Source organism: Elephas maximus, chromosome 17 (genome assembly GCF_024166365.1).
Source record: "Elephas maximus indicus isolate mEleMax1 chromosome 17, mEleMax1 primary haplotype, whole genome shotgun sequence".
Lineage (NCBI taxonomy): Eukaryota > Metazoa > Chordata > Mammalia > Proboscidea > Elephantidae > Elephas > Elephas maximus.
Window position 1 is genome coordinate 11,684,919 of NC_064835.1, and position 22,374 is coordinate 11,707,292.

Sequence of the window (22,374 nt, forward strand, 5' to 3'; positions counted from 1 at the left end):
ATGTTTTACATAAAAGGTTGCCTTGGACATCATTGGACCATCCCTAGCTTTGATAGATTGGTTTACCTCTGAAAAACCTATTATTCGAGGCTATGGAGATGGGTTGGAGCCAGTCTGTAGAGACTCTGAAGATCATGAAAGTGTGGGTAGGTGAGTTTAGAAGAAAGAAGGTTGGGGTTAAGCTGAGTTTGGTAGTAAATAAAAAGAGTTCAGAGCTTGCCAGAAGCTGCTAGTAGCATATTAGATAAATTGTAAGTATGGGGTAATAGCTGCCATAGAACAGGTCTTTTTTTTTTTTTTAAGAGCATTTTTATAGTGAAATAAAAAATTGTAGATGTTTCCTGTGCTGGTAGAGTATACTGAAAATGGTTTAAGCATTCTTTTTGACTGATGGCTCATTCTTGAGAGCCAGTATAATGTAGTGGTAATCTACTTCAGAAAGATCACAGCCATTAAAAACCCTGTGGAGCACAGTTCTACTCTGACACATACGGGGTCACTATGAGGTGGAGTTGACTTGATGGCAATTGGTTTAGTTTGGTTGTAGTTATAGTGTAACAGTTGAGAGCATGGACCCTGAAATCAACTGCCAAGCTTTGAATCTTAACTTTGCCTCTTATTTAGCTATGAGATCCCTCATTTTCCTCATCAATAAAATAAGGTAATAGTAGTACTTTCTTTAAGGAGCCCTGGTGATGATCTGCTCTTGTAAAGATTACAGCCTAGGAAACTCAGTGGGGCGGTTCTGCTCTGTCATATAGAGTCACTATGAGTTGGAATCGATTTGACAGCACACAACAACAACGCTTTCTTTATAGAGTTGTCGGGAGTTGTTAAATGAGTAAATTAATGTTTACCACTGTCTTAGTATCTAGCGCTGCTATAACAGAAATACCACAAGTAGATGTCTTTAACAAAGAGTTTATTTTCTTACAGTCTAGTAGGCTAGAAGTCCAAATTCAGGGTGTCAGCTCCAGGGGAAGGCTTTCTCTCTCTGTCGGCTGTGGAGGAAGGTCTTTCTCGTCAATCTTCTCCTGGACTAGGAGCTTCTCTGCGCAGGAACCCGGGGTCTAAAGGACGCGCACTTCTCCAGGTGCTTCTTTCTTGGTGGTATGAGGTCCCTGTGTCTCTCTGCTCGCTTCTCTCTTTTATATCTCAGGAGGTTGCCTCAAGACACAATCCAATCTTGTAGATCGAGTCCTGCCGCACTAACACAACAGCCACCTGCCTGTCCTCCCTCATTAACATCATAGAGGCAGGATTTACAACACACAGAAAAATCACACAGTACCTGAAATCATGGCCCAGCCAAATTGATACACACATTTTTGGGGGGACATAATTCAGTCCATGACACCTACTTAAAATAGTGGTTGGCATTTTGAAAGTGGTAAGTGGGTTAGCTCTTGTTACCTTAGTTATCATTATTTTTATTACTGTAAACATAAATTATTATATCAGCCTGTATATTAGTGAAACAGCCAAGGTCTAATAAACATATACACCATTTTGTCCTTACTACTGGAAAATGGCTTCAGACTGTGCTTACAAGTTATTTTGCCTTTTTTCTAACTTACTGTCAGCATGCCTGTCTGTACCAATTTTATCTCCCTATTAGAAAACAGTATTAAAAAATGGCACCTAACAACAACAATTGAAAAACAAACTAGTTGCTGTGTAGTCCATTCTGACTCATGGTGACCCCGTGTATGCAGAGTAGTACTGCACTCCATGGGGTTTTCAAGGCTCTGACCTTTTGGAAGGAGATAGGTAGAAAGCTTCTGAGGCACTTCTGGTTGGATTCAAACTGCCAACGTTTTGGTTAGTAGTTGAGTGCTTACTCTTACTCTCCTTGTATGAGGCTCTTAATCAGCTATGAGCTTTGAATCCATCCCACCAGGTTTATACAGATTATATGTAAAGAGAGAATAAATAGATCTAAGTTGAGAATCAGATTTTTTTGTAGGGTAAAATATATAGACTTTGGTGTGTGATCTTTGTGATCTGTATTTTTGTAGCTTAGAGGCTTTTTTTCCCCCCACTCATGTTTTTTTTTCTTTCCCCCAATTGAGTTAAAATTCACATACTGTAAAATTTACCCTTAAAGTGTACAAATCAGTGGTTTTTAGTATATTCACAAAGTCATGTAAGCTGTACCACTTTGTAATTGCAAAACACTTGCATCACCCTCCCCAAAAAATGCCATACACATTTACAGCCACTCCCTGTTCTACTTCTTCCCTTCTGGCCCTTGGCAACCACTAGTTTACTTTCTGTATCTGGATTTGCCTATTCTGGATAGTTCATATAAATGGAATCATGTATCATGTAACCTTTTATGTCTGGCTGCTTTCAATTAGCCTAATGTTTTAAAGGTTCATCCATATCGAAGCATATTATCAGGACTTCATTCCATTGTATGGATATACAACATTTTGTTTATACATTCATCAGTCGGTGGTCATTTGGGTTGTTTCAGCTGTTATAAATAATGCTGTATGAATACTAGCATTGTTGTTATTAGGTGCCATTGAGTCTGTTCTGACTCATAGTGACCCTGTGTACAACAGAATGAAAAACTGCCGGGTCCTGCACCATCCTCACAATCATTGCTGTGTTTGAACTCATTGTTGCAGCCACGGTGTCAGTCCATCTTGTTGAGGGTCCTCCTCTTTTGTGCTGACCCTTTACCAAGCATGATGTCCTTCTTCAGGAACTGGTCCCTCCTGATAACACGTCCAAAGTAAGTGAGACGAAGTCTCGCCATCCTCCCTTCCAATGAGCATTCTGGCTATAGTTCTTCTGGCAGTCCATGGTATATTCAATATTTATCACCAACACCATAATTCAGAGGCGTCAATTCTTCTTTGGTCTTCCTTATTCATTGTCCTGCATTCGCATGCATATGAAGCGATTGAAAATACCATGGCCTGAGTCAGGCACACCTTAGTCCTCAAAGTGACATCTATGCTTTTTAACACTTTTCAGAGGTCTTTTGCAGCAAATTTGCCCAATGCAATATGTTATTTGATGTGACTGCCGCTTCCATGGTTGTTGACTGTAGATCACAAATACCTGTTTGAGTCCCTGTTTTAAATTCTCTTCATAAGGTAACTCTGCATTTAACTTTTTGAGAAACCACCAAACTTTTTCCCACCACTAACATTTGGGAGTTCCAGTTTCTCCACATTCTCACCAACAAATTTTACTATCTTTTTGGTTATAGCCATCCTAGTGGGGATGGAGTGACATCTCATTGTGGTTTTGATTAGCATTTCCCTAATGATGTGAGCATCTTTTCGTGTGCTTATTGACCATTTAGAATAATGTCTATTTAAATCCTTTGCCTATTTTTTAAATTGGATTTTTTGTTTGTTTCTGTTGGATTGTAAGAATTTATGTATTCTGGATACTAGACTCTTACCAGATATATGATTTGCAAAAATTTTTTTCTCATCTGTGGGTCTTTTCACTTTCTTGATAGTGTCTTGTGAAATGCAAAACTTTTTAATTTCGATGAAGTCCAATATTTTTTCTTTGGTTGCTTGTACTTTTGGTGTTACAGCTAAGAAACCATTGCTTAATCTAAGGTCATGAAGATTTACAGTTGTTTTCTTCTGAGGGTTTAATACTTTTAGCTCTTATATTTAGGTCTTTGATCCATTGTGAGTTAATTTTTATGTATGGTGTAAGGTGGGGATCCAAGTTTATTCTTTTGCATGTGGATATGCCATTGTCCCATCACCATTTGTTCAAAAGACTATTTCTTCCCCCATTGAATGGTCTTGGTACCCTTGTGAAAAATCAGTTGACCACTGATGTGAGGGTTTATGCCAGCATCGGACCATCTTGATTGCTGTATTTTATAATAAAATTTTGAAATCAGAAGTGTGATTCCTCCAACTTCATTGTTCTTTTTCAAGATTGTTTTGGCTATTCTGGGCCCCTTGTGTTTTCACATGAATTTTAGGATTAGTTTTTCAATTTCTGTCAAAAAAGGAAGCTGGAATTTTGATGCATATGGCACTGAATCTGTAGATTAATTTGCAGAATATTGCCATTGTAATATTATGTCTTCCAATCCATGAACATGGGATATGTTTCAGTTTACTTAGATCTTTAATTTTTTTAGCAGCATTTTATAGTTCTCAGTGTGTAAGTCCTGTACTTTTTTTGATGAATTTATTCTAAAGTATTTTTATTCCTTTTGCTATTGTTGTAGATGGAATGCTTTTCTTTGTTTTTGGTTTGTTCATTGCTAGTGTATTAGAAGTACGATTGATTTTTTGTTTATTGATATTATATCCTGCAGTCTTCCTGAGCTCGCTTATTAACTCCTGTAATTTTTTTAGTGGGTTCCTTAGAATTTTTTATCTACAAGATCATGCTGTTTACAAATAGAGATAGTTTTAAACTTTTTCCTTTCCAATCTGGATACCTTTTATTTCTTTTTCTTGCTTAGTTTTCCTTGTCTTGTTGATCTCAGGAGTAATGCTTTTAGTCTTTCACGATTAGGTATCATGTTAGTTGTGGAATTTTTGTGGATGTCCTTTTCTTATTGAGGAAAATTCCCTTCTATTTCTAGCTGAGTGTTTTTATCATGCAAGTGTGTTAGAGGCTATTTGTGCTTAATTTCTGGTTTTCCTGTTTGGGATAGATGAGGTCGTGGTATAGATGAGTGATAGTTAAATAAGATATATGAAAAATAATTTTGATTGTAAACAGAAAACTAGCTTGGATAACTGAAGCCAAAGTAAAAATTTGTGGATTTGAAGAATTTTAGAAAAAGTGAATGTTCATGTTTCCGTAAGTGCAAAAATGCAGTCATGCTTCAAAAACAACTGAAACTGGGGTAGAATATGCTGCCAGGGCTTTTCATCTCTCGCTTCTGATTGTTTAGTATTACTTTCATTATCTCAGTGCAGATTAACTTCTAAATGGCAGGAAAATTTGGTCTATGCAACACCCAGTGGACTTCCACTACAGCAGAGGACCTGACTTGTAGTTACAGTTTGACTTTGGCTTGGTATAGATCATTTGATTAGCCCTGGACCAGTCAACTCTGGAGAGATAAGCTGAGTACTGTAATCATAGGTCATAGTCTAATCAGGCATATTGGTTCCCCCAAAACCGTGTCCCATGTTTTCACGAAAACGACGTGCATCTTCTGCGTTTGTTTGCCAACTGCTGCCTCCCTTGCGAGGTATTTTCTTAAGCGCGCCATGCTAGTTTTTTTTACAGCAACATGTAAAAGAAATTGGCATAGTGGTGCTTATGAAAATACCTCACAGGAGGAAGGAGCGGTTGGTAAACAAATGTAGAAGACACGTGTTACTTGTGTAAAAGTACTGTACATGGGGGAGTTTTTTCCCAGGCTGAGTGCTGGGGAGGCAATCCCTTAAATATTCTCTAGAAGAGTTGCTGTGTAAGTATACATAAATGTACCAGTATATAATATGTTGCTTCCTGGCTTTATTTTAGAGAAGATATTTGATGAATTACATTCTCTAAAGATAAATTTGCCCTCATTTTTCTCAGACCTACTAAAAAATGAACTAAGCAAAAACCGTAAGCTGCTTTCTCACCTTTTGATCTTTAACGCTGGTTTTTGCACCTGTTTTCCTTTGTGTAGAGAAAGTTACAGTGGAAGCTGAGTGGGATTATACAGTCTAGTTAATTTTAAAATGTCACTGTCCCATGGTATTTATTTTGGAAGTGAGATTAAGCTTTTCAGTTGTAATTATTCTGCCTTTTTTGTGGTAGTTTAACTGAAATGACCAAGATTTGGTTTTGTTGTATTTAGCTTGGAATAATTCAGAAGTGACTAAAAGCTCGTTAAAAAAAAAGTTGTACAGAGTACTGATATATTTTTATGCAAATAATACAAGCTGCCTGTGTTTGTCTGCCAACTGATTCCCCCCTCCACGAGGTATTTTCGTAAGCACCGTTATGCCAATTTTTTTTTACATGTTGCTGTTAAAAAAAATTACTTTTTCTGAGGACAACTTTTGTTGCAGCAGAAGTGCTTTTGTGTACTTCTCCGTTTGTCACACAGAGTATGAAAAGACGTGCTCAGCAGTCAAGATTTAATAAAATTAATAATTTTTCCTGTTTCATCAAGGACATTCAAGTGTAACTAGCATTTTGTTTTCACTGCAAATGGCAGTGAAGAATATTACAAGCACATGTTGGTGTTATTGCTTTAAGCATGCTAAGGCACCAACAGCCTTACTCACCATTGCTTTTGTACCATAGATGCAAATAACAACACTGTGGAAAAAGGAAATTATATGATGTTTTATTATTATTATTATGGAGATAGTTTTGACATTGTGAGCCCTCTAAAGGGTCTCAGGGACCTCTAGGAGCTGTGAACTACACCATGAGAACCTTTGTGTTGACGTATACCTTTTAAAAATACTATAGCCACATTATAGGAAATTGGGAAGTAATGAAAGGAAAAAGCAAGTGACTAATTTTGCTGTCATTTTGGTGCAGTTCCTTCTGATCTCTTTGAAGAGTAGCTTTTTCATGATGTACTTCTCCTATACTGGTTTATAATGCTGGAGCAAGGGATGCTAACCTCAGCTTTTCAATGGTTGAACCATTGCGCATTTCAAGGAACAGGATGTCAGAGCTGGTAGATAGGTTTTAATTAGCGTGCCAGGCCCTATGGATAGGTAGTAGCTCCTTAGATTGCTGTGTTGGGTTTGGGTTCAGTGGGAAAATATTCCAGGGTAAATTAGAAATGTCTTCCTTGGGTTTGGCGAAGAGGTATGCAAGCATCATAACTTGCTATGTGTACTTCTTAAGTGTAAAAGTTTTCATCAAATCTGGAAATTTCTTATCTATAATTTCTTCAAAAAAAAATTTTATCCTCCCTCCTCTCTGTTAGCGGACTTCAGTTATGCGTATAGGTGGCTGTTTGAAGTTGTCTTACGGGCCACACCGATGCTCTGTTTATTTTCTTCCAGTTTTTTTGTTTCTTTCTGTTTTGGAAAGTTTCTATTACTGTGTTTTCTATAATTGTTCCTTTGGTAGATTTGTTGTTGTTAAATGCCGTGGAGTCAGCTCTGACTCACAGCAGCCCTACAGGGTAGAATGCCCCACAGGGTTTCCAGGAAGCAGCTGGTGGATTTGAACTGCAGACCTTTTGGTTAGCAGCCGAGAGAGCTCTTAACTGTTACGCCACCAGGGCTCTATTAATCTCATCCATTGTAGTTTTCATCTCTAGAAATTGAATTTGGGTCTTTTAAATATCTTCTGTGTCTACTTACCATGTGCAACTGTTTCTCTACCTTTTCTGGAATATAGTTATGATAACTATTTTGGTATACTTGTCTGCTAATTTTGCCATCCGTGCTGCTTATGGGGTTTAATTCCACTGATTTATTTTTATCATCAATAAGAGTCCTATTTTCCTGCTTTTTTGCATGCTTTGTAATTTTTGATTGAACACAAACACTTAATTTTGCCGTGTCGTGTGCCATATACTTTTGTATTCTTATATTCTTGAGCAGTGTTCTGGGATTTAGCTAAGTTACTTGGAAATAGTTTGATCCTATAGAGACTTGCTTGTAAGCTTTGTTAGGCAAGACCAGAAAAGCCTTTAACCTAGGGCTAATTTTTCCCCAATGCCTGTGAGTTCTAAGATCTTTTCCTTTTCCATCCCTGTGTGAGAACTGGGGATTGTCCCTGCAGCTCTTTTCAGGTGGTTTTTCCCCCAGCCTCAGGTAGTTTCCTGTTCAACTGAAGACTTAGAACGGGACCCTCTATAAATCTTCAGAGCTCACTCTCTCTTTGCAGTTCTCTCCTCTCTGGTATTCAGCATTGTGACTTCTAGCTGCCTTGGCCTCCCTAGATTCCCAATTTTTTCTCCTTAACTCCGAGAGACCATGGGGTTCTGCCTGGTCCCCCCTACCCCCCCAATTCTAGCGCTGAGGCCTAGAAACTCTTCAGATGGTAAGCTAGGTCAGTCATAGGGCTCACCTCATTTGTTTCCCTGCTCAGTGATCACTGTCCTCTGCTTCCTGATATCCAGTGTCTAAAAACTATTGTTTTATATATTTTGTCAGATTTTTTTAGTTCTTTCAGGTTGGAGGGTAAATCTTGTCCCTACTATTCCATCTTGGCTGAAAACAGAAGTCCCTCAGTCTAAAGTGTAATTTGGCATTTTTCTAAATTTAGATGCAATTAATATTTGTCATGTGCTTGTACATGCCCGGTATGTTCAAAACTCAGTCTTCTTCACTCACTGCCAACGGCGTTACCCTTATCAATCGAGTGCTTTCTATGTACTACGCATTGTATATTCAGTGTTGAGCAAAATGAACATGTCCTTTGCCTTAAACAGTCTTTTTCACTTTACAGAGGTGGAAACAGGCTCAGAGAGTTACCAAGTCCTTAGAGCTAATAAGTGCCAGAGCTGTTTTTTTTAATTCTTTACGGTGTTTACCAGTTACTTTTGTTTTCTTGACTGTTAAGGAACGGTACTTGTATATGTCAGTTCGCATTACAGAAATGATTCCTCGGAGGCCACACTTCAGCATCATGTGAAATAGAAACTAATTACAGTTAGAGAAGTTAAAACATATTTAATAGACACGTGTTTTGAACACAAAAATATTCAATACGTCGTGTGATTATGTAGTCACATAGCAAGAGAATTTCAGGCAGAATATTTCTAACAGGACGTAGGCTTGATTATGTACACCAAGAGAGGAAGTATGAAGATACCTTCCCTGCCCCCTCCCCCCATGATAACTTTTGTGAAACCAGAGCACTATGGAGAAGTAGGCAGTGAATGTCAACTAGAATGTGTGAGAACTTTTTCCTAATCACTTTGCTCTAATAGTGCCAACAAAGACTTGCTCTAAAACCATAGTACTTGTGAAGTCTACAACTGCATTTAAATTAGAACATCTTAAAGAACAAGCTCAAAAGCAGGCGACAAGAATGTCTGTCTTGCCAGCTGTAGTATCCAAAGCAGCAAATGCCTGCTGCAGATACCTGGTAGTGAGAAAATGTTAGAAGCATTGTGAACTTCAATCGTGGCAACTTATTTTTTTACTTTTACTTGCTGTGTGTTGAACTTGAATTGTCTTTAGAAACCTTAAATCCAGTGTATTAAATTTGCTAAAGAAATAGAATAAAAAGCATTCCTTAGCATTTTCTCGTTTTTGTTAAGCCCTCCCACTACTCCTTTTACATGCAAAACACTCATCCAGTTTACTGTCTGATATATCTACATGGCTGAGATCCAAGTGTAAGTATTTAGATTTAATATGTCTTGTTTTATCCTTATTTTTATGGTGTTTTTTAAGATGATTTAAAGTTAAATTATTTAGTTGAATGTTTTATTTTCTCTGTAAAGTTGAACCAAATAATAGTTATCCCCTCCCTCCTGTTCTTCTGCCCTAAGTTCAGTGAAAAAAAAAAAAGTTCAGTGAGCATGATTAAAAAGCCACTTAGGAAAGAAAATCTTTGATTGTTGTTTCTGTTAACAGTGAGCCTGAGTTCTCTTGACATGAACCTTTGTGCAGGGGTTTTTATGCCTGTACATGACTAAATATTAACAGATGGCTCATCTACAGAGAATCAGTCTTTATTTATTTTTGATTTTTATTGTGCTTTAAGTGAAAGTTTACAAATCAAGTCAGTCTCTCCTACAAAAATTTATATATACCTTGCTATATACTCCTGATTGCTCTTCCCCTAGTGAGACAGCACATTCCTTCCCTCCACTCTTTATTTTTGTGTCCATTCGGCCAGCTTCTGACCCCCTCTGCCCTCTCATCTCCCCTCCAGACAGGAGGTGCCAACATGGTCTCATGTGCCTACTTGATCCAAGAAGCTCATTCTTCACCAGTGTCGTTTTCTATTCTATAGTCCAGTCCAGTCCCTGTCTGAAGAATTGGCTTTGGGAATAGTTCCTGACTTGGGCTTACAGAAGGTCTGGAGACCATGACCTCTGGGGGCCTTCTAGTCTCAGCCAAACCATTAAGTCTGGTCTTTTTACGAGAATTTGGGGTCTGCATCCCACTGCTTTCCTGCTCCTTCAGGGGTTCTCTGTTGTGTTCCGTGTTGGGGCAGTCATTGGTTGTAGCCGGGCACCATCTAGCTCTTCTGGTCTCAGGCTGATGTAGTCTCTGGTTTATGTGGTCCTTTCTGTCTCTTGGGTGCATAATTACGGTGTGTCTTTGGTGTTCTTCATTCTCCTTTGCTCCAGGTCAATTGAGACCCAATGATGCATCTTAGGTGGCTGCTTGCTAGCATTTACGACCTCAAATGCCACTCTCCAAAGTGGGATGCAGAATGTTTTCTTAATAGATTGTCAGTTGACTTAGATGTCCCCTGGAACCATGGTCCCTACACCCTTGCCCCTACTACGCTGGCCTTTGAAGCATTCAGTTTATTCAGGAAACTTCTTTACTTTTGGTTTAGTCCAGTTGCGCTGACCTCGACTGTATTGTTTGTTGTCTTTCCCTTCACCTAAAGTAGTTCTTATCTACTATCTAATTAGTGAAAACCTCTCTCCCGCCCTCCCTCCCCCCTCTTCTAACCGTCAAGGAATATTTTCTTCTCTGTTTGAACTCTTTCTCCAGTTATTATAATGGTGGTCTTATACAGTATTTGTCCTTTTGCAGCTGACTAATTTCATTCAGCATAATGCCTTCCAGATTCCTCCATGTTATGAAATGTTTCACATACTCATCATTGTTCTTTATTGATGTGTAGTATTCCATTGTGTGAATATACCATAATTTATCCATTCATTCGTTGATGGGCACCTTGGTTGCGTCCATCTTTTTGCTATTGTAAACACTGCTACAGTGAACACGGGTGTACATATATCTGTTCACGTAAAGGCTCTTAATTCTCTAGGATATATTCCAAGGAGTGGAATTGCTGGATCATATGGTAATTCTATTTCTAGTTTTTTAAGGAAGCACCAAATCGATTTCCAAAGTGGTTGTACCATTTTACATTCCCACCAGCAGTGTATAAGTGTTCCAGTCTCTCCACAACCTGTCCGGCATCTATTGTTTTGTGTTTTTTTTGATTAATGCCAGCCCTGTTGGAGTGAGGTGGAATCTCATTGTAGTTTTGAGAATCAGTCTTTATTTTTTTAAACACTAGATTAAGGTTTTATAGATTAGATCTTATTGAAACCCTGAGTGATTAAGTTACTGGTTTATAGTGCAGTCTCTCACTTTTACTCAGTGGCACACTTCTGTGTTATTAAACATGTTGCATTGAGCCGTGAGGGTGAGGCAGACGAGAATAAGATCAGATGCACCGACTGTGGAGCTGGATTGCCCAGATTTGACTATTTCGCCATCCGCTATCTGTTCTCTTTGCCTCAGCTATCTCATTTTAAGAGAGTTCTAATAGGATTGTTGTAATATAATATGTAAGTTAATATTTAGAAACTATGTATAATAGTGTCTGGTTCACAGTAAGCAGGACAAATATTTGATTTAAAAAAGTTAGAGACATGTAGTCATTGATGAAAAATTACGGAGATGAGAAAAGCGTTAAAAGAAATGTCGTAATTCAAAGACTACTGACATTTTCTTTGTACAAATATCTATGCAGCAAGTATTTTTGAGACCCCATTCTTAGTGGAGTCCCCGTGAATGTTAGTGGTGTCACTTAGGCTGGAACCCATGGGTAGAAGGGTAGCAGGTACACAGATTGCCAGTTTCTTGCAGTTCTGTAGAGAGGTGTGCTTGGTTTGGGGATGTAGCTACAGTGAGAATAGCTACAGGAAAGGAAATTGCCCGCATACCCTATTCCTGCCCTCTCTCCTTTATTGGGTGGGTGTGATAAGTGTGAGTATGGGTGCCAGCTGTTTACAGGAGTTGCTGAGAATACTGCCTGCCTACTACCTGGAGACTGTGGGGGCCACTGGGAAGATGTTTAGGAACAACCCCTCCTGCCAGGGGGAGGAGAGGCCCCTAGTCCTAGTTAGTTCATTGCCAAGCAACCCGGAAAGAACAAGAAGACCAGTTAGGAGTCAGATGCTGTAATCTAAGTAAGATGATGGTGGATTGGACTGGGGTGGTAACTGGAAGATGTAAGAAGTGATTGGCTCTATGAGGTGATCATATGGTTTTTTTCCTATACTCTGTTATTGCAGTGAATTATGTTCGTAGTTTTCTAAAGTTAAACCATCCTTGCATTGCTGGGATAAACCCTAGCTGTAGTGATATATATATATATATATTATATATACACACACACACACACACATATGTGTATACACATATATGTGTATGTATATATTTAATACTTCACTGGGTCCAGTTTATTAATAATCATTTAGGATTTGTTTTTCATCTGTATTGGTAAGTGAAACTGGCATACAATTTTTTTCTTATAGTATTTTGTCTGATTTTGGAATGGCTCAAAATGAGTTAGTTCTTCTCTTTGTTCAGGAATAGTTTGTAAAAGATAAAAATTAGCCTTTGGGGGGAGTATTTACCAAAATTTCTACAATACGTCACAGCCTATTGTGTGTGCTTGTGCACACATGCATGTGTGACCGTGTATATGAGGGATGGGGAGTGGATTTTCCTGTCCACTCCATTGAATGGTTATTGGTTTATTCAAAATTTCTATTTCTTCTTGAGTCAGTTAATACTTTTGCAAAAAAGAGTCCATTTTTCCTAATCTTATGTTTAAGAACAGTGTTAATAGTTGTTAGCTGCCGTAGAGTTTGCCTCCAACTCATGACAGCTTCATGCACAAGGAAACAAAGTGCCCAATCCTGCACCATCCCCATGATCGGCTGTGGATAGGACCGTTGTTATCCGCAGGGTTTTTATTGGCTGATTTTGGGGAGGTGACCAGGACTTTCTTCCTAATCTGTCTTAGCCTAGAAGTTCTGCTGAAACCAGTAGGCATTCAATATTTATGGCATGAATAAATTAATGAAAATTTATTGGAAGAGTTTATTGTATTCTGTTATTAAAATACCTTCTGTATTTTTAGTTTTGTCTCTTCTATTAGATTTTAAGAGTCGGTGCTTTCTGAAGATTTTTACTGATTTTTCATGGTCAATTTAAGTTGGCAGTCTTAAGTAGCATTTACATTTCTTATATCCTATTCAAGATATGTTTGTGATTTTGTTTTCCTCATTTATTCTTACTTGTTTGTTTTTTTCCCTGCATGAATTTCCCAGGGGAACATGAAAACTTACAGAATGTAGGGCAATTCTTCATTATAAAGAACTGCTATGTACATTTATAAGGTAGCCTTAGTCCTACCCACTTGATGCCTGTAGCAGCCCCGTATTTATTCTTATACTTTATTTTTCCCCATTCATTGGCTATACTTTTGATCTTTTGACAATACTGAAATTTTTATCATATGTGTTTACTTCACCGAACTTATTGAACACAGGAAACGTTGTTTACTTTTGTGCATAATAGCTCTAATAAACAAGTTCCAGGTAACGTCTCCTGGTGGAAAGTGTAATAGATACCGCTGAATAGAACCCCTAGAGTTTGAGAATCTATGGAAAGGTGCTAAAGTCGTAAATGTGTTTTCACTAAGGCTATGTACAAGATACCGAGAAACAAAGATTGGCTCTGAAAGAAGTGGTATTAATTTCAGCCTTATGTGAGAACAGCTGAAATACTTAGCGTGATTATTCTTAGACATATGGTTCCTTCGGAGCCCTGATGGCACAGTGGTTAAGAACTTGGCTGAGAACCAAAAGGCCAGCAGCTCAAATCCACCAGCCACTCCTTGGAAACCCTATGGAGCAGTTTTACTCTACCCTGTAGGGTCACTGTGAATCGGAATTGACTTGACAGCAATGGGTTATAGTTCATTTGGGACATTGGCTGCCCAGTATTTCCACCAAGATACCTTTCACATGGATTTACACTGGTTTTTATAGAAGAAACTTGCCAGCACTATTCTTTTTCATCCTTCTGACTCCACCCCGCTTTCCCTCACACTCCTCCTAAAGGGGGAAACTCCTAGTCTCTCCAAAATTCTGTTTTGTTTGATTGTCCTGTGTGAGGGAATTAGTGGCTGGAGAGTAGGAGCTTTCCGTCCCCAGCAGTGTCAGCAGTCTTACACAAGCAGTTCACCGACCGGTGTCTCTAGTTGCCCTTTTCCAGAAAGCTGCCTTCCAGACATTGCCTCGCTAATATTTTTCAGACATCTCACACACAACATGTCAGAACACATTAGCAAACCAACTTCCTCTTCTGTGTTTCCTAATCGAGTTGGTATAATGTGGTGGCGAAGAGCATGAACTTCTGGGGCTGACTCGCAGCTTAACTCCGTTATGTCTAGATCTTCCCAGCTTTAAGACAGGGATGATAGTGGAAGCTGTTTTATCAGATTGTGAGTGAAGATGGATTAGCAGCCAGGCTCTAACCCACTGTGCCACCAGGGTGCGCCTGGCACCCAGGAAGCCCTTAAAGAGTATTTAGCTAATGTATTACTGGTAATAGTCTTGTTCCCAGTTGCTCAGGCTCAGAATTTGAGTCAGTCATTACGTCCTCCTGATTTCACTTCTGCCGTATCTCTCAAATCAGTCATACTTCACTGCTTCTGTTACTTTCTAGTTCAGGTTCCCATTAACCTTGCACTGCGGTACTATCCTAATTGATCTCTGTGCTTTTTGATTTCCCCTCTAATTCATCTTGCACACTGCTTGCCGTCAGTTACGGTCTTAGATCAGATGTGTCACTCCCCAGTTCCAAAGCCCTTGATGACTCCACACTGCATTCGTAAGATCTCTCACCCTGGTAGCCAAGTCTCCACCTTTTAAGGCCTGCCTGCGTTTCCAGTTTTATTATATGCTACCATGATTCTGTATTCTAGCCATACCAGTCTCTTGGCCAATCCCTGAAGTCTCCTAATACTGAGCGTTGGTTTTGGTCATTCCCTTGGCCTAGAATCCCTTCCCTCCCATATTGTCTATTGAAGTCCCATCCATTCTTTAAATCTCAAGAAGCCTCCTAAATTATACTAGTTTTAATTAGTGATTCTCTCTCCTGTAATGTTGGGGCACTTGGATTTTACTTTACCATAGCACTCACCAAAGTCTGCCTAGTAATAGAGTCTGTCTTGATAACTAGCTGGTGAGGTCTAGGAAGGTGGTTTCCTTCCTGTGGTATATGGCATTGTCTTGATCTATGGTTTCTTAATAAGATCATGTTGAACTTGAGAAAGCACTGCTAACCAAGACTGGGGTTGTACAGAGACGTAGAATCTGGAACTTGAGGATTACTTTTCATGGAAAATATATTGAGGAAAATGGCGGAGGTGAAGAATTCTCATGTTTTGGTCCCAACAAAGGCTTAGATTCAGACAGATAACAGAAAATTTCATCATCTTTCCCGAGTCTCGAGAATAGCAAAGTTCAGTAGTAGTAACTACTCTGTATTTGTATAGGGAAACGGTGTGTTTAGATGGAAACTGTTGTCTGATGTGTTATATGCTCAGGAGTTAAATAATTAATGGTAACCAGATTGACTTTCGGTATATTTGATTAGATTCTATTAGAGCTGTGTTCTGCTCGGGTTAATGTGTTTTGTCTGTCTGTATAGCTATATATTTTTTAAGTTCTTGGGGGAAGCTTTCTGAAAGGTGCTTGGTGATTAGGATTTTGTCGTTTGTTGGGGGGAGGGTAGGAGAAGTTTTGGAGAGTTCTGCATTTTTTTTAACACACTGATGTCTTTATACATCCCTTTAAGGAACTGATATAGAGAAGTAGTAACCAGCAGTCAGGGTTAACATGCTTTTGGCTCTGGACAAATGCTCCAGTGTAACTTTATGTAATATGCTTGTCTTTCAGACGTGGGTTGAGTAAATGCAAAGGTTTTGTTGAAATATAAAGAAGTCTGATGATATTCTTGAACTCTTTAGGAAACAATGATGATAGTACCGTAAGTTAACGTGGCTTAGTTTTACTAAATGTTCACAGTGATTTTTTTTTTTTTTTAACTGTTTTCATTTTTTCCAACCACTCGAAAAACCAAGGTACTAACTTATAAATAAACCTAAAAAACCAAACCCATCACCATCGAGTTGATTCCGACTCATAGCAACCTTATAGAGCAGAGTAGAACTGCCCCATAGGGTTTCCAAGGAGCAGCTGGTGGATTCGAACTGCTGATCTTTTGGTTAGCAGCTGAGCTCTAACCACCAGGTCTACTACTTATAAATACTGTAGTGTATGCTTTAATAAATTTTTTTTTTAATAAGAATGTATTAATTAGTAGTAATGTGCCAGTCCACCACGTGTCTGTCCGCTTATCGTACTGTGGGGGCTTGCGTGTTGCTGTGATTCTGGAAACAGTGCCACCTATATTCAGATACCAGCTGGGTCACCCATGGGGGACAGGTTTCATCTGAGCTTCCAGAATAAGACAGACTAGGAAGAAGGACCTGGCAGCCTGCTTCAGGGAAGAATTAGTCAGTGAAAACCTTATGAATAGCAGCGGAGCATTGTGTGATACCATGCTGGTTTCTTAGTTTTGACAGATGTACCACAGTAATAAAAGTGGTACTATTAAGGTAACCGGAGTGAGGAATATACAGGAACTCTCTGTACTATCTTTGCAGCTTTTCCTTAAATTTAATATTATTCCAAAATAAAAAGTTTATTTAAAAAATAAGTAATCTTTACCAATTCAGCTTTACAAATTTATTGAATGCCTGTTAGTTGCAAGGCAGTGTGCTCGCTGCTGCAGGGGATAAAATGTAATGAGTCTGGTATCCATGTCCCTGTCCTTAAGGAATTGTCATCCAAATGGGGGGAATAAGACAACTAGTACAAATAGAACAGGATGGAGCCTGTGAACAGTATATACAACGTGTTATGGGGGTTCAGAAGGAGATAGCATTTAAAATTAACTTTGAAGAGTGGGCAGGATTTCAGTAACCATAGGTCTTAGGAAATGTGTGTCATACTAAAGAGCCTGAGCTCTTGAATTAGACAGACCTGCTCTGCCACTTAGGAGTTCTGTGACCTTCAGCAAGTTATTTCATGTCACTGACTCTTTGTTTCCTCGTTTATAAGATAGGATTAGCAATTGCTATTTCAGAGCATTAGTATGAGGATTAAATGAGATGTGTGTAGCTTAGCAGAGTGCCTAATACATAGTAAACTCTCAATATTACTCTTAGATTTGGAGAGAAGTATATACTGTTGATGCAACACCATCCCCAAAGGCCCGGGCTGGATGGAAAGGATTCTGGAACACTGAGTAATATACGTTTAGAAAGATGTGTTGGGACCATATCGTGAGTGCTTTTGACTTATAAGCCGAGCAGTTTGAACTTATTTAGTGGCTTATTGGGAAGTCATTGAAGATTTTTGTGTAGGGGGAGTGAGGAGATCGAGTCTTACTGTGATTTAAGATTAATTTGATAAAAATATGAGGCAGTGTTGAAGAATCTCATGTGGGCTGCTGCCTCCCCGTTTCCTTGGTGAATTAGTGCCCCTTTTAGCTTTAGAATCCTGTGAAACAGCTGAGAATGTTCTGGATGATTAATGTCGTGCGATGATAATCTGTTGTCATGTAATTTGGGGTTTCAAAAGCAGGACCATGAATATAGTATCATATACACTTAATATAGCCAGAAAACCAAACCCATTGCTGTCCGGTAAATTCTGACTCATAGCGACTCTATAGGACGGAGTAGAACTGCCCCATAGAGCTTCCAAGGAGCGGCTGGTGGATTTGAACTGTTGACCTTGTGATTAGCGGCTGTAGCTGTTAAACCAGTGCCCCACCAGGGCTCCACACTTAATATAGGTTCAGAAACAAGAACCATTGATATTTTTAGATATGTTGGCCTGGAACTCCTTTTGAAGGTGATGGTTTTCTGTTTTGGCCTTTTTTTTTTTTTTGAACAGCTTAAATAGATAAGAGTTTAACAGTACTTCATTGACTTCCTGTGAAGCTTTGTTGAAAGAAGTTCCGCTGTATCTATTTAAAGCTGATTACTGTGAGCAGAGGGTGCTGCTATTGAGTTACAAATGTCATCTCAGTATTTCTCACTCAGCTTTCTTTGGATGACACTAGTGTTTGTATATAAGGTTTTAGAGCAGGAAAAGCAGCATAGTTATCACTGAAATGGTACCAATAAATGAAATACTTAAATGCATCAGTCACTTCACCATTCAGCAGTATCATCAATTCATCATCTGTATAGGTTCTTCAGCCCCCACCATGGTGGAGTGCAAAGCATGGGTTATGTCGTGATCTCACTTTGGGAATATTTTACAACTTCAAGTTGTGTAATGTTGGGGACTCGTTAGTCATTGCATTATAAAGCGTTAATCATTTTCGAGGCTTTCTTATTGGGAAATACAAGATCATTAGGTCTACAAATGTTATTAAAATACGTTTAAGCCTAAATTATTGTTTTTTTCCCCAGTGTTGTGTTATGAAATTTTTCAGTCTTACAGAAAAATTGAAAGAATTTTATAACCATACACCTACCACCTAGATTCTATAACTAACTAAATTATTGCTTTTAGAAGGCAAGTTCTGTTTTTGCCCCTTTTTAAAAATCAGAGAAACTCCTTTCTGAGTCTTTCAACCATTTTCACTTAATGAGATAATATTTCGAAATGGCTGAGATGCTTTTTTATGTTTGTGTGTTGTTTCTTCAGAAATTGTAAAATCTTTGAGTAAAATAACTCATCACAAATTCTGGGACTTTGTAAACCCCTAGTGTAGAGTAGAGAATAATATTTTAGCAGATTAGATGACTTCTTCCAGGTATCATATAAAGTTCATATAATTAACCATTCATTTAAAATCCACAGGGCAGGTTTTGCAGGCAGAGAGAAAATAGACTTTTCATAATTATTTCTTGCTATCATTTATAGTCCTCAGTCATATAAAGATAAGCCAGAGCTTTCTTATGTCTTTCCTCTTTAAACCTTTTGTGAAAACAAACTGCTGAACTTAAGGTTTCTTTTCTGTTTTCAAATCAGTTATATACATAAAATCATACATTTTTATAGATGAGGAAGAGATATTTAAGAGTGATCGTTTCCAGCTTCCTCATTACATCTGGAGTAATGCAGGCCCAGAGGTTAAATAACTGCTCAAGGAATACAGTAACTTAACAGTAGACCAGGAAATACATTTTAGGCCTCTAGGCGTAGGAGCCCTGGTGGCGCTGTGGTTAAGAGCTCGGCTGCTAACCGAAAGGTGGGCAGTTCAAATCCACCAGGCGCTCCTTGGAAACCCTGTGGAGCAGCTCTACTCTGTCCTATAGGGTCACCATGAGTCGGAGTCAACATGACAGCAACGGCTTCATAGTCTTTATTATCCTATTTATTTTCCAGGCATTCCTTTGTAGAAAGAATAAATAACCAATTTACCAATTTTGTAGAATTTATCTCAATATCAAAATGGAGTTTCAAAAAAAGTAGCCCTAAATGAAATATCTTTATGAATACATCAGCCTTACTGTTTTGTAAGTCATCATTTTATTTTATTTTTTCTAGAGAACCCCAATCTCTTAATATTCACTTCACAACAGCCTTTTTCTTCTGGAAACTGTTAGAGTGCTTGTAAGGGAAACCATTTTAGTACTTGTACAACAGTTTGTTTTAACACAAAAAAAGAGTGGCACGTACTTATCTTAAATGTTAATAAATGCATTTCTAATATAAGGGGTTAATTTATCTCCCCATGCTATGTGTTTTTCCATTTCCTCTTTCTCTTCATAATACTGTAAGGCCAAGATTTATAAGTCAACTTGGTTTTCTGTATGCTATGTGGTAGTAAGTACACTGGTCAGAGGGGATTTCTGTTTATCTTAAATACAGGCAGTCCCCAGGTTACGAATGTCTGACTTAGGAGCAACTCATACTTAAGAACAGACTGCCATTTTTACATTAAAAATTTGAGTTAAATAAAATGATTCATAATAACGAATGCACGTACTACTTTGTGACACTCATGAAAACATGCGTGGTTTGGCAGTGTTTCTTAAATGTTTATATGCATAGAAGGTGCTCAGGTGGCGCATGCTAAGACAGATATTTGACTGACACCAAATAAAAGCCATCTGTACCTGTTTGACGTACCTACAAATTTGACTTAAAGGTAGACTTAGTATCTCTTAAGATTTCTTTCCTAAGCTGAGGACTGCCTGTATTTATAGAAAAGCCACTTTTCAGTTTCAGTCTTGATCTGTGTAAGTGGTGGCTGTGGTTCTTATCAAGTTTTATTTCTCATTCTACTCTTAAAGGTTAAACAGGGCCTCTAACCACTCATTCTTTTTCTCTTTTTTTAGTATAATTTTATTTATTTTGTTCTCGTTGAGAATATACACAGCAAAACGTACACCAGTTCAACCATTTCTACATGTACAACAGACACTGATTACATTCTTTGAGTTATGCAACCCCTCTCACCCTCCTTTTCTGAGTTGTTCCTCCCCCATTAACATACTGTCCCCTAAGATTCCTATCTAATCTTTCCAAGTGCTGTTGTCACTTTGATCCCATATAGATAGTTCTTAAAAGAGCATAATACTCAAGGCAGACATTTTTTTACTAGTTGAGCTAAACTATTATTTGGTTTTAAGACTTGAGGGGATATTTTTGGTTTAAGTTTTAAAGATTATCTCAGGACAAGAGCTTCAGGGGTTCATGCAATCCCCATCGTTCCAGTAAGCCTAGATTCCATGAGAATTTGAAATTCTCTTTGGCATTTTCCTTCTTTTGGTCAGGATTCTTCTGTGGAATCATTGATCAAAATGTTTAGTAATGCACCAAGAGCATGGCCCCTGGACACCTTTTTTAGCTCAGTAATGAAGTCACTTCTTAGGTTTACCCTTTAGCCAAAGATTAGACAGGTCCATAAAACAGACTGAAGGGGCACACCAGCCCCGAGCAAGGACTAGAAGGCAGGAGGAGATAGGAAAGCTAATAATAGGGAACCAAAGGTCAGAAGGGAGAGTGTTGGCCTGTTGTGGGGTTGGTAACCGGTGTCGCAAAACAATATGTGTACTGTTTAATGAGAAGCTAGTTTGTTCTCTAAACCTTCGTCTAAAGTACAATTAAAAAAAAAAAAGTTCCGTAGTGGTAGCCAGACACCATCCAGTTCTTCTGGTCTCATGGCAAAAGAGGCAGTTATTCATGGAGACAGTTAGCCACACATTGTATGTTGTTGTTGTTAGGTGCTGCCGAGTTGACTCTGACTCATAGTGACCACATGTGCAACAGAACAAAACACTGCTTGGTCCTGCTCCATCCTCACAATCGTTATTATGTCTGAGACCATTGTTGCAGCCACTGTGTCAGTTCATCTCGTTGAGGGTCTTACTCTTTTTCACTCACCCTCCACTTTACCAAGCATGATGCCCTTCTCCAGGGACTGGTCCCTCCTGATAACATGTCCATAGTACCTGAGATGAAGTCCCGTCATCCTCGCTTCCAAAGAGCCCCCTGGCTGTGTTTCTTCCAAGACAGACTTGTTCATTCTTCCGGCAGTCCATGGTATATTAAATATTCTTCACCAACACCATAATTCAAAGGCGTCAGTTCTCCTTTGATCTTGCTTATTCATTGTCTAGCTTTTGCCTGCATATGAGCCAATTGTAAACACCATGGCTTGGGTCAGGCACACCTTAGTCCTCAATATGACATCTTTGCGTTTTAGCACTTTAAAAAGGTCTTTTGCAGTAGATTTGTCTAACACAATGAATTGTTTGATTTCCTGACGGCCGTTCCCATGGGCGTTGATTATGGATCCAAGTAAAAGTAAATCTTTGACGATGTCAGTCTTTTCTCCATTTATCATAATGTTGCCTATTGGTCCAGTTGTGAGGATTTTTGTTTTCTTTATATTGAGGTGTAATCCATACTGAAGGCTGTGGTCTTTGATCTTCATCAGTAAGTGCTTCAAGTCCTTTTTGCTTTCAGCAAGCAAGGTTTTGGCGTCTGTATATTGCAGGTTGTTAATTAAGTATGGTGAAAGGATGCAGCCCTGATACACACCTTTCTGGATTTTAAACCATGCAGTATCCCCTTGCTCTGTTCTAATGACTGCCTCTTGGTCTATGTGCAGGTTCCGCATGAGCACAATTAGGTGTTCCGAAATTCCCATTTCTAGCAGTGTTATCTGTAATTTGTTATAATCCACGCAAATGCCTTTGCATAGTCAATAAAACACAGGTAAACATCTTTCTGGTGTAAGTCAATCACAAAAGGACAAATGTATGACCTCACTTATATAACCTTTGGCCTCTCTACCTTAGCTTTTTCTTGTCTTTTTATATAAGTGAGGTCATACAGTATTTGTCCGTTTGTGATTGACTTATTTTCACTCAGCGTAATGTCTTCCAGCTCCGTCCATATTGTAGGATGTATCA

The 22,374-nt window shown here is 38.7% G+C and overlaps 1 protein-coding gene across 1 annotated transcript in view; it reads left to right on the forward strand.

Moving 5' to 3' along the window:
* The window catches only part of CBL (Cbl proto-oncogene), a 101,439-nt gene that overhangs the window by 22,567 nt on the left and 56,498 nt on the right, over positions 1-22,374 (forward strand). The gene's annotated exons all lie outside the window — the stretch shown is intronic.